The sequence below is a fragment of the Cupressus sempervirens genome, chromosome 7, assembly GCF_028749045.1.
Source record: "Cupressus sempervirens isolate cs-2001-9-10 chromosome 7, ASM2874904v1, whole genome shotgun sequence".
Taxonomy (NCBI): Eukaryota; Viridiplantae; Streptophyta; class Pinopsida; order Cupressales; family Cupressaceae; genus Cupressus; species Cupressus sempervirens.
In genome coordinates, this window is record NC_143124.1 from 352,855,015 (window position 1) to 352,869,145 (window position 14,131).

Here is a 14,131-nt window from a genome sequence, read left to right on the forward strand (position 1 = left end):
ATAGGGAGGAGCTAGTTGAAAACCCTAGAAAGAAATAGAGGAGGATGAAAGAGGAGGGCATGCCCTTAGAGGGGACAACTATTTCTAGTTTGGAGATTTCAGTGCTTCCACCCTCTCCAAGTGCCGCACAGGAGCATGAAAGGGAGAAAATAGAGGAAGGAAGTGGTGAGGTAGTTATAAAAGATAGGCATCTAACTTGGAAATTTTTTAATGCCATAACAAGTCAAAGATGAGGATTGTGAGAGAAGTCATGAATCCACAAATCCTAGAAGAAAAAGTGGGAAAGGTCCAGATGGAGGATCTTATTGATCCAACATTGGTGGCCATAACTGATAACGCGAGGGAAGTGGGAATGAACCTACTTAACAATGCAAGAAATAACATGATAGATAATTTTAGATCAATTAAATGATTTTTTCATGAACTAGAGGAGATAGAAGAAAGAATGAGACAGCTAGAAAGCCAGGGGAAGAAATTTGAGGGAGGGAATGCGATAGATCAGAGGGATGCTATCAAGTTGGTTGAAAAAAGCATGAAAATTTTGGAGACTTACAACCATAACATGGCTCGATCAAACTCGCTTGAAGAAATAGGAGCAAATGGCTGAGGAGTCTTAGAGATCCTATGAAGTAGCAAAAATAATGCAAGACCTTGAAAGGAAGGTAGAGGAGTAAGTTGAGGACTATCAATATCTGTCTTTTGGCTTTTTGGTTTCTGTAGGTTTTTTGCTTGGCTTTTTTTTTGTCTTTTGATCTAGCCTTTTGGTTGGTTGTAGTTCTGTTTATGGGCTTTTTTTGTTTTATTTACAACCTTATGATATGTAACAACTTTTGGGTTTTAGGATCCTTGAAAACCTATTTTTCTTATCAATAACATACAAGTGTAGATGTGTGTTTTGCTTTCTAAAAGTTTCAAATTTGAATGTTGTACGTGTTCATATATATGTTCACCCTAATATTTAAGCCTTATATTTACCCAATAAAACTCTAATAAAAGTCTAATCTAAACTCCATGAAAAGTGTAATCAAAACCCTAACCTTAAAAGTTTAATTATAGTCCAAATATAATTCTAATTAGGTAACCTAAGCACTCACTCTAGAAACCTAACCCTTATTTAATTCTTTGTCAATTTTTATATCATGTGTGCATGCAAAAACTTCATAAAATTGTTTCAAATAAGTCTATAGAGTCTAGATCACACTAGTGGAATACTTGACACATAACAAGGTTAAATATAGGACTAGATACACTATATAATTTAATAGGTATATTGTCATGATCATGGCTAAGGTTAGGGAAATAAGTAGGACTATGGTTAGGGTTAGAGTCAGTGTTAGGTTTAACGTTAATTTTAGGATTAGGATTGAAGTTAAAACATTACTGTTAGGTTAAGACTTATTATTAGGGTTATAGTTAGGTTTAAAGTTATAATTAGTAGTACGTATTGTTGTTGTTGCACGTGGCTCATAGCATAAATTAATTTGATTAGGGTTGGCATTCAAGGTTAATGTTATATCATGATTATGGTTTATATTATTGTTAGGGTTAATTTTAGAGTTAAGTATTAAAGATGGAGTCTAGGGTCACTATTATGTTTAATCATGGTAGTTTCATTAATTTAGGGTTAGGAAAATATTTAAGGCTAGGGTTAAGAATGTGTGTTCAGATATAATGTTCTATGTTAAGTAAGTTATTATGGTTAGAGTTAGGGTTAATGTTATAATTGTGTTTATAGTCATCATTAGTGTTTAATATTAGTGTGAGACTTATGTTAGCATTACAAGTAGAATTATGATGATTTAGGATTTAGTGTTAATTTTTGAGTAAGTTAATATAATTAGGGTTATGGGTTAGTATTAGGATTAAGGTTTATTTTATGGTTATAGTTATGGTTAGGCTTATAGTTAGGATTGTTGCTAGGATTTAGAGCTATATCATTAGAATCATGATCAATGTTAGGGATAATATAATGTTTAGGGATCTTTATGATTATGTTTAGGGTTAGTGTAAATAGATTAAAGATTTTATTTAGGATTTAGATTAGGGCTTTTTTAGGGTTAAGAAGTGATGATCACTATAAAAATTTATATATAGTCTTCAGATCATGGTTAGGTTTAGGGATAACTTTTGGGTTAATGATATAACTTTAGGTTTAAGGACATATTGAAGTTAGAGAAATAGTTATAATTATGGTTATGGTATAGCTTGCATGGCTAAGATTAAATAAGCATGGTTATTCTTATGATTTAGATTTTATGGTTATGGTTAGAGTCAAGATCAATTCTAGGATTTATATGATGTTTAGAGCTAAGGTTAGGATTAGATGTACATGAGGGTTAGCATTGTATTACATGAAATTTAGGGTTAGGATTGTGGCTATGTTTATCTTTTAGATTAGGTTTTAGTCAAGGTTAAATAAACTTAACAATAGGGTGAGGACCAAGGTAAATTTTATATTAGGGTTCATATCATGACCTATGGTTGGAACTAATGTTAGGGTTAGTTCATTGAAATTATTATTAGGGGTAAGGTGAAGATTTAAACACAACACACACACACACACACACACACACACACACACACACACACACACACACACGTGTGTGTGTGTGTGTGTGTGTGTGTGTGTGTGTGTGTGTGTGTGTGTGTGTGAACTTAAACTTTAATATATTACAAGTTCACATGTGTACATTAAAAATCTAAATGTATGTGTATATCCACAATATGAATGTATACATACATACATACATACATAAACATATTCATGGGCATGTATATAACATACATACATACATACATACATACATGCATACATACATACAGACATACATACATACATACATACATATAAACATATTGATGGACATGTATATATGTGCATGTGGGTATGTGTAGGATCATGGTGTTGTAAAGAGTGGCAATCTAAAAAACATGTAGTTCTGAAATGCCTCAAAGGATTTCAAAATCTATTCTGATTTATTTCCCACCCATCTTGATACCAAGCCAAAATATTAATACCTCTATAAGGCCTAGTATTTCTTTGGATACCAACCCTACATGGTCAACTTAAAAATGTCTTAAAAACATGTTTTTGGCCTATTCTTATGTTGTTTTTACTTCAATCATGTGTCTGATGACATTTTTCCAACCGAATTTGATGAAATGAAAAGAATTTCTTAATAATGTTCTTATCTTTCCATAAATGTAATGTCTATCAAACTACAAGTTCAGCAAGTAATTATTATTCATTTTCTAATGGAGTTACACAGGAAGTGCTTATTGACACATACATTGAAAAATAAATATAACTTACAAATGATATAACATTGTTGAAATCCAAAAGATGTGTCACATTATATACCTCTTCTACTATAAGGAATATAAAAGAAAAAAAAAAAATTCTAAAGTTTTGAATTAGTTAAGGTGGTGAAATACGAGATTTTTTGTATTTTAAAAATACTATAGGAGAAAATTCATAATTAATTATTTATTTAAAATAAAAGACACCAAAAATATGCATCACATATGCGCATGAGTTTACTTGTTATGTCTATAATCTTATTAAAAAATATTATCATTTGATTTTGATTAAGGTGGTTAGACATATGCCTACTTCATATTTTTGTCCTTTTACATTAAAATTAAAAATTTTGACCAATCATTTTTTCTTTCCTTAGATAAGGCCTAGTAGTTCAAAAACAAAATCCAAATTTCCTATAGATTCTTTTCTAACAACTTTTTGATTGAAAGTTCATAACAAGTTTAAAATTGCACGTCAAGTTGACATAACCCTGATTTGCTGATTTTTCATTACCACTTAAGGGCATAGTTTGGTTGACCATGATCCCACACATACCCATGCATGTGTGTGTGTGTGTGTGTGTGCGCGCGCGCGCGCGCGCGTGCGCGTGTGCATATGCATATATACATATGCATATGTGTGTGTGTGTGTATACACACACACACACACACACACACACACATATGCATATATACATGTACATGATATGTATATATATTTGGACTCACACACATATATATTTATGTATATATACATGTACATGTATATAAATATACATATACACATGGTATATATATATATATATATGCATATGTATACATGATATATACACATACATACATGACATATATGCATACATGCATGATATATATACATAAATATACATCATATATATACATACATACAAAAACCATATGTAAAATAAAACTAAAATCATATAAAATTTAACTAACATCATATAAAATGGGTTAGAAAACCAAAAAATCATACATTTTTCAAAGTCTGATAGTTCTGGATGCATCTATCTACGCTTTTGATAAAAAAAATGTAGCCCCATTGTTGAAAATGACATGTGGGGTCACAGTGACAATATTTGAGCTTTCCATTTTTGAAAAAAGGTTTTGATCAAAAATTTTATAACTAGTTTCTATAAAAACTAGCAAGCCTAAGGCCAAGGTTAATAAACCCCATCCAGGCTTGGTAGTTTTGATAGAAACTACATTGATAGTTTTAATCAAAACTATAAATGTATTTTCTATCGAAACTGCATGGCACAAAAATTTTCTATCGAAACTTGAAGAATTGTTTGTTTTGATAGAAACTAAATCTTTTTTATTGAAACTTAATAAAAGATTTTGTCAAAACTATGAAAAGAAAGATTGGTTGTTGTGCTATTTTGGAGGAATTTTTTCCTCCAAAAATGTATAACCCATTATTGTGGGTACACTTAGTGAAATAGAGATCTAAATGAGTAAAGCTAGTGCTAAACCTAATAGATCACTTTACTATTGCATTCTAACTATTGTAGTGTGCAGATTATATTTGGTGAAAATCGTCTAACAAGATCTCACTAACAATGTGCATGTAACCTTTGCAAGGTTGGCTACTAATAGAACTCACTTCGGTAGAGTCAAATTTTGGGTTGTCAATTCTTAGGTGGTTTTTCACTTAATAGTGTTTCCACATTAAATAATTGTCTCTAAATTATGTGGATGTCTATTGTGTTGTATTTTGATTTCATTTTGATTTTTATTGTTGCCACTCAATATAAGCGGAAAGTTTTCTCTATTGCTCAGTACATATGATTTAATAGTTTGTTTGATGATTAAGTTGATTTTTGGATATATTCACCAAGGTAGTGATACGAAATTTTAAAAACTTAAATTTGTGAAAAAGTGTTTTAAGGCCGATAGGATAACTAGTTATAATTTCTTCAACATCCCCCCACCCCCATCTCAATTATCTAATACTTAGACCTTTAACTAGTTGGAGATCTCGAGCACATATCTTGGAAAGTTAAAATCTATCCCAAGTTGGCCCTCTCTATTGTACTTAATTTGAGATTTGGCATATAAGGATGTCTTCCCTTTTTACTTTGAAATCATCATGAAACACAAATCCATCATCTAATATCTATCATTGAGGAGCATACAAATATTCAATAATTCTATAAGCATTCTAGTTGCACAAAAAAATTATCCATTGAAGATCAAGGATTCAAGCACTCAAGAAATTGGATTTTATGCAACGTCTTTAATAGAATTTCAAAAATTAAAAATCTCCCTTCATGCATTTGAGATCTTTTTTTGCATCTTCATTCATCTCTCCAAGATCTATATTTATTGCTAAGGTGAATATCAATCACATTCATCCACAAAGTTCTTGATTTTCTTTTCTAGGGTTTTGAAGTTGAGTCAAAGCTATGAAATAATTATACATGGTTACATTCTAATTTTGACAACATATTTATAGACTTATATTGCTTCAGCTTAGATCTTCTTTTACTACTTGACAACATTTCTATTTCAAATTCAATTTTAAGGCTAATTCCTAACTTGGGGTTTGATCGAGAAACCCCCAATTAATAGACAAAAAAATGTTTCCCTGTAGGCTACACATCTTGGAAAGAAAAAAAGATTTTAGATCTAGATACCCATTTCATCAAATATGAGATATCTAAAATTGGTTTTGTGATCATGAATAAAAGGACATATACATATTCATTCCCATACTAAAAAATCATCTTTGTCTTAGACTAGAAGATATTTCTTCCAATCCTAGAAATTCATCTTTGTCCTAGAGCTAAATGATTTTTGGGTTTTTTAGATTTGACAGTTTTAAATCAAAAAAATGAGTTTCAATAGTTTTCAATATCATATAATAGTGTATTTACATGTTTGTATTCTTCAAGGTGTATTTTCTTCTCTTTTCCATTTCACTACATATTTCCATTCTTTTAGATATATATATTTATATTGAATATCTACATACATAAAACCTTATCTTTGTGGAATTGATGGAGAAGTAATTCCAAGCAATTCACCATGTTTATATAGGTCACAAATTGACACTTTATCTTGTATTAATTTTTCCTACATTAGTGTTTAGATTTGATTAAAAGGATCATTTTGAGAGATTGTTGAAACTAGATTGAAAGTTGGAGATTGTTGAAGAAGATTGTTTGTTTCAATCATTGTTTTATCACTGATGTCAAACCTACTATTTGTTGGTAAGACAACTACTTATAAGATTCAAGTACCATCACTTAGTTGATTGATAAAGAGGATTTGATCAAAAGATGTAACAATAGCACCTAGAGGAAAGGTTGAGTTATGATTATGTAATGAAGTACAAAAATTGGTTAAGACAGTGATGACATGATGTATTGATAATCTACTTAAGGTTACAAAAATTGGTTACATTAAGAAAGATTGGAAGAACAAGTTACACAAAGTTTGTCTACCAAGCTTGATCAAGTGGATAGTAGGTGCCGAACAAAGTCAGTACAAGCCCAACAGAAAATTAGTTGGAGCTAAGTAAAAATTCATTCTATTGTATGCCAAGTAGAATAGTGGATGCCAAGTAAAGTTTAGTTGATATTGAGCACCAGTAAACTTTAGTTCATATCAAGGAATTTCACAAAGAATGTTGAGTAATGCAGTATGTTTCAAGCATCCAAAGGTTTATTATTCCTATCTATTGCATTATTTAAAAGATCATGGATTCGATGAATTTGAGTTGACAAGTTTGTTTTCTTAGATTGTGTGAACAAGGTGGAAGATAAGGTTGATGAGTTGGTGGCATAGCTTTCAAGGTAAATCATTTTTAGGCGAATTCAAAATGGATTCTAGGAGAAGTTTCTAAAAGAGATATGAGATATGGGGTAGATACATTGTATCCTACCTAATCCATTCAAACCCTAAATTGGACAATGGAGAATGAGCGACAAAAGATCTTAATTTCTTATTTACAAGGTTGTCATGTGTGAGAACCTAAGGGAGACAAGGAGTCAAGGGTTTTGCTTCATTAAGTGACCTAAGAGAAGAGTCTGCAATGGCATGTTAAGTAAGAAGGTTTAAGTAGATGAATGCTTCAATGGCAAAAAAACTATCAAAGCTGCAAAGTATAAAGGCCAAGTAGAATTGAGGACTAAATAGATATCTATAATTTGCAAATGAAGTTGTAAGTTATATCAGATCAAAGTCTTACTGTTACTCTCTAACAATTGTATCGGTCTAGAGTAAATCCTTTGGATTAAGGTTGACCTAACAATCATTTGTAAATCCTTTAACTGGGTGACATTCCAAATGAATTGTCTAAAATCCTCTAACAAGGCTCACTTCTAATAGGGTGATTGAAATCCTTTAACAAGGTCACATTTAACAGTTTGTATTTTAACCTTTAATAAGGTTGGCCTTTCACATGACATCACTTCAAAAGAGTGAAAAGAGTAGCATGTTACTAGTGGTTTTTCCCAAATTGGGTTTCCATGTAAATCATTGTGTCAAGTGTGTTGATGAATCTATTATTTTTCATGCTTTACATTTCTACAAGTTGATTTGACAGTAACCTACAAGTTTTAAGTGATCGCATAATCTTATGAATCCATGCATGAGTATAAATGTTTTATGGGTTCACTAAGCTGTGAAAAGTTTTATTGATACACCTGGACCTTGGATAACTCATTCACCCTCCTCCCCCCCTTGCCCCCCCAGTCATTCTAAAGTGTTCCATCAATTAGGAGGTGAATCTCAGTTTTCACTCTTGATCATTGCATAGGTCAATGGATTGATCCCCCTACCCCCCATATCTATAAATAAGATAATATTCTTGAGATTATCTTCCAACTACATAAGAATTATTTCAAGATTTTTATTTTATTTTATGCAATTTGGTAGTAGTACTACAAAAAATGTATTGAACATCTTATGAATTTATTTCTCTACTCATTTTATTTAACCTAATATTTCAAGTGTTCTAGTTTGACATCCTAATAATTTATAATAAGAGAGAAAAATATGCTAAAGTCATTTAAAGTCTTGTGAAGTTGCTCAACATTGATGAAGACTATTATTTTGATATGTAGGAGAATGTTATGACCTAGAGTTTATGAATAAGTAGAGTGTGTTGTAAAGTGTTGACCATTTATGTATGGTGGTAGAGTCAAATATTAACTTCTATTTGTGTAGATTTTAGTCATAGTTATTTATGCTAATCATATTTAGGGATAATGATCGAAACATTTTAAGTCAACTATAATAGAATGATTCTAGGAAAATGTATAATTTTATTATACTATTATATGAAATCAATTTGAGTGTTATTCCACCAATGATTAATATTCAAGAGTAATTTGGTCAATATTATTATTTTAACAATTAAAAAAGTTGAGTATATCACTAGTGTTAATGAATAATTAGCATGATGTATCATGATAGTGTCTTAAGTTTATGTTTGTTAAAGTGAAGGTTGAATGGTTCTTATGAATTACTATTTCTAGAATTATGACATTTGTCCAACTTGTACTTGCATATGTTTTTTTTCCAATTTACAAAATTTATCTTCAATTAATATTTTAAAACTTCAATTTCATATTTGTGTATAGTCATGTTTTAAGAACACTTTTGAACATTTTTTTACTATTTAAATTCATGATATTATACAAAAGATCATTCCACATGGTTTATTCTTAGTATATATTTAGAAGGCTTTTTCTTTATTATTTATTATTTTAAAAAAAAGTAATCTTGCACTAAATTTACAAAATATCTATAGTGTATTATTAATAGCTATAACATTGTGTTGTTAAGTTGGAGTGTAAATGCCCCATTTTAATAGGATAATCAATCTACCTTTAGTAATGGACCAAGTGAATTTCATATTATTGATTTTCCATCATATTTAATCAATACAAATGTAACAAAATGAAAAATCAAAAAGATCCATTTAGATAAAGCTTCCAATCTTAAAATTTAAAAATTAATAGTTATTTCCAGATTAACTATGCCAACAACTAGAGAGGAAAGATCATAGATAAAGAGTTAGAACCCTTTAAAATAATAAAGGGTGGATACCATGTCAAATTAAAGAAATATTCATGAATTTTTTCTTAATTAGATATTCTATTTGCTATATGTAATATACTATTGCAATCACTTACACATAACTAGTTATTAATTATATCTACTTGAATGAATGAAAATTTAGTATTTTTATTATTAATATAATGCTTTAATTTTTTCTAATGTTTATATGTCAAATCTTAATTTCTAAAATCTATATGTATATATGATATTTTTTTAATCTTAATCAAGGATTGATTAAATTATATCAAATAGCATCATTAGAATTCACTATTCTCTATTAATTTTTTAATCTGAAAATACCAATACTTATGACAATTCACTATTCTCCAGCTATTAATTTTTTTAACTTCAACTATTACAACTTATGACAAATACAAATAGATTACTAATCAATGATGTAAGTGACATCATAATTATTCAATAGTTTAACACTCCCAAATTATTTCAATGGATGGCTTAACTAGAGGATGGTGATAAAATATACATTTTGCAAGCATGTGAATCAACTATTGATGTTAGACTGCCTTGCATTGTTCCGTTGAGATTTGAATGCTGAAACAATAAGATAACCATAGTTAGATTCATCTGACTATTCAATAGTACATATTTTAGCATAATAAATGTATGTAATTATATTTGAAAGTGGATAAATGTATCCTTACATTCCACAAATCTCTAACTTCAGCGACGCTATTCTCAGGCAGACCAATGTCATTCCATTTAGCAGTTATAGAAGCTCTTTCAGAACTTCTATTCCATAAGATAACAGTATATCTTCCCCTTGATAATGGTCCTGCCCATACCTATATATATAGTAAAATAAATTATTTCTTCTAAATAATTTTTATTTTTTAAATTTAATAAATACTTTTAATGTTTCAATACCTCAAGATCTCCTTCCTTGCTCACTTTCTTTCCTTGCACTCCTAACAAATCTAGAGAAAGGTTTCGGTAGTAAAAAATAATCAACATAAAGATAGGACAACATTGTCAACAAAATTTATTAAAAAAATATATTTAAAAGTATTTTGACTCCCCACCTTGGTTGACTTGAATGACTTCCTCATTGGTTATAATCTCTATAGTTTCAGAACTCATATTCCTTATGTCGCAACCAAGAAGCAAGGGTGCCTATAGATAAGAGTACAATTGAAATGGCCATATAAATAATAAAATATTCAACACATACCCAAAATTTATATAGTCCCATTTCCATGTTATTCACCTTCATTAAAGCCCATATACTAAAGTGAGATCGATATTCCTCTGTGGTCATGTTTCCATTACCAACCTCTAACATGTCAGGATCTGATTCATCAATTCAAGAACACGTATCAATATAAAAAGAAATTAAATGTTGTAAATTATAGTTTTACATTATCCTAAAACCATTTCATATTTGAATATACCATTCCATCCACCAGGGCCTGCATAAGCAGCCCACTTATCATTCTTGTCAGCTGTAGATGTCATTCTGAAATTATGAAACTTCTGTAGTAAGAATTATATATAGAGAGGGAATTTGTCATCTCCGCAATCAAATCCATAGCAATGAAGTGTCATGTATGTTTAATACCTGTGCCAGTCGTCATGTATATCTCCTGTTGTTCTCCAACTATTTGCAATCTTAGGGCCCCAAGTTGCAGGGTCTTCTTCACCCCTAATTTATTTTACCCATTATAAAACAAAACCCATGAATATACTGATATTGTCAATAAGGAAATGCCCAGGCATACATTCTTATAGGATTAAAGAAATGCTTCTCACCATTCACACAATCAATAGAAAATAGAGCGTCCAGTCTTGTTGAGTGCTTCACTCATTGTTGTATACCTGATATTTTCAAGCATCTTTTACAGCCATGAATATCAAACAAAAACTTATAGATCCATGAACTAGTGTGGAGATTGTTTACCTCTGTTTAGTATCTACTCCCTCATTGTGACAATTGTCATATTTCAAATAGTCTATTCCCTGCTTTTTCACCATTCAATGGCTTTTACTTAGTATTTGAAAAAAATAAGGATTACGTTAAGATTTTGGTGAGTATTTAGAATGCATCTATGCATAAGTTATATGAAAAATAGTTTCGTTAGTATATCATAGAAATTAAATTGCAATTTTTAGAATCCTCATACTAATAAGAGATATAACTGCAATGACAGTAACGTTTTACCCATGAAGCAAAAGTCTTGGCATCTTGCTCTTCATACCCAAGAGAGCCTGGTTGGGTTTTGGCACATGTCAACGATCTGAGAAATCAAAATTATTTGTAGAATAAGTTGTTGACCTAATCGTGATCACATTTAATCTCCTCTTCCAAAACTTTACAATTTTATATAATTTTTAACATAGGTCTGTTAGGTTGATATGCATCTGTTCTATGCTCACCCTGCATCTGAATATATTCCAATCAGAAGTCCCTTGGAATGAACAAAGTCTGCCAATGCCTTTATGCCGGAAGGAAATGTAGTAGAGTTGGCAACAAGATTACCCTGGTCAGATGGAACAGTTTCAGTTTCATTACATCAAAAAAATACAAATGGAACTCTAGTAACATTCAGTTCTTAATTACGCACCTGAGAATCTCTGTCCAGGTTGGCCCAGCGGTCATCTTTATTGACACAATCAGATTAATATTAGTAATAGCTAATTGGTCAAGACGTACATAAAGATACGTAAGAGAAGTTGTTTATCTGACCTATATTCACATACACGTATCCCAGCTTGGATAATCCAGTGGATATAATTGCTTCAGCTGCGTAATACACATATCAATACAATTATCTCTGTAGAAATCAGTAGACTAAGAAGCACTGATCAGTATAAAATTTAAAATACATCATAAAACATATAATTTTTAGTAATGCACACAGATAAATATAATCATATCTTTCACAATGAAGGATAATCTACAAAGAGCATGGTCAAAATGAGATAAATTAAAAAGATTATGAAAAAATTAAGATGATCAAGATCTTCTCCTCCCCTGCTAGTGAATTAGCTATCCAACACTATGTTTATTCTCTAGAGTTTACTGCATATGAACTCGTAAGGAAGTAACTTTTATTCATCTCTTTAATTTTTTATTATAGGTTATGATTTTATAGTTCATAATCAAGACATTTACCAAAAAAAACCTTAAAACATACAGCACTGTAATCTGCTAGCACCAACATTAGTTTAAATGGCCAAGTTATTGTAAAATTCATACTATACTATTGTTACTCAGTTTTGTCATGGTAAAAGTAATTTAGACAAAAATAAATAAATAATTCTATTATTTCTAAATTATTACAGAAACTTCATGATCAAATTCACCAAGATTAACTCATCAATGAATTTAATTGCCCCAATGAATTATAATGGCCTCATTATTTAGAAGACTTCGGTACATTTAAAACTAATAAAACCATATCATACAAAGCTTGGAGTATAAGAAACAAAGCGAAAAACTGAAACTAAACGAGACATCAATACAAGTTTAATCAATGTTTATCACAATCGAATACAACAATTAATACAGATAGAATCCAAGAAGACAAGTAGAATCCAACCATAGCACCCTAGCTAAGGCTGGAAGTATGAATAATACCGGTTTCACGAATAATCTGCTCATGAATCCCAACAGGAAAATGATTGAAATTGTTCCACCTAAACGCAGAACGGAAAAACATAAATCATTGTACCAGTATAAATGCATTAATAAATTAAAAATTTCAGTATTCCTAAGGTTCAGTAAATTTAGTCCCGGGTATTTGCAACTGAGAAACAATATACCCCATCTGAGGCGTCTGACCGAGCCCATTGGATCCCGACTCTGCTCGATAGCACAAAATTGCAAAAAGTGAAACCCATACGATCTTCATGTTTCGCAGTGTCTCCACATTCAAAAATTCTAGGCCTAGTTATAGCAAGCGAATTTTAACTCCAGTTACGTAGCAAAGACTTTGGAATTCATGTATAAAGCTGTAACACTTTGGAATTCATGTAGAAAGCTGTTTTTTTGAGATGGTTCCAGAACAGATAAAGTCATTTTTTATATTCGGCATGGAATCGGTAGTGGGACATGGGTATTCGGCATCGAATCAGTAATGGGACATGGGCAAGTTCACAAAACAAGGCTGTAAACAAGACCTTGTAAATATCTTGGTCAACATCGTGCACATTTTAGGTGTCCATGTTTTTCTATAGAATGTAACTCCAAAATAATGGGTCCAATATGTTTTGAAGCCATATGTAATGTGGAATCTCACTATAAATAAGAAAAGTCAAAGTAATGGAACTTTGGAGATAGTGATGTTTGTATGGTTCATATTTTTTTATGTTGAAAACCATTGACTGATATTGAAAACCCATCGACTATTGAATCTTTGTTTTATCATTCTATCAGATCTGAAATTGTACATATAATATGTTTATTTTTTATTTCTTATTTTTTTAAATGTTGAGAGTCTATAGACTGATGTTGGAAATTCCTTGAAAGATTTAATATTTATGATTTCCTTTTATTTTACTGAATCTTGTTTGAGAATTCTATCAGATTTGGAATTGTATATATAATGATATGTTTATTTTTTATTTTTTATTTATTTTTAAATGTTGAGAGTCTATAGACTGATGTTGGAAATTCCTTAGAAAATTTAATATTTAATATTTCTTTTTATTTTATTGTGAATAGCTTTGTGATGGTACCACTATGAAAAATAAAAGATTTTTTCAACTATATATAAATAATAATTTT

General features: G+C 30.4%; 1 pseudogene across 1 annotated transcript; it reads right to left on the reverse strand.

Moving 5' to 3' along the window:
* Positions 1-9,693: 9,693 nt before the first annotated feature.
* On the reverse strand, positions 9,694-13,333 carry LOC149546909 (alpha-galactosidase-like; annotated as a pseudogene). Its single transcript, XR_016354386.1, has 15 exons — positions 13,168-13,333; positions 12,983-13,041; positions 12,089-12,145; positions 11,967-12,001; positions 11,779-11,882; positions 11,564-11,639; positions 11,303-11,361; positions 11,155-11,220; positions 10,964-11,047; positions 10,797-10,861; positions 10,613-10,695; positions 10,428-10,518; positions 10,273-10,322; positions 10,050-10,190; positions 9,694-9,939 (listed from the first exon to the last, which is right to left on the reverse strand). The product of XR_016354386.1 is annotated as an alpha-galactosidase-like (transcript).
* Between the last annotated feature and the right edge of the window lie 798 nt (positions 13,334-14,131).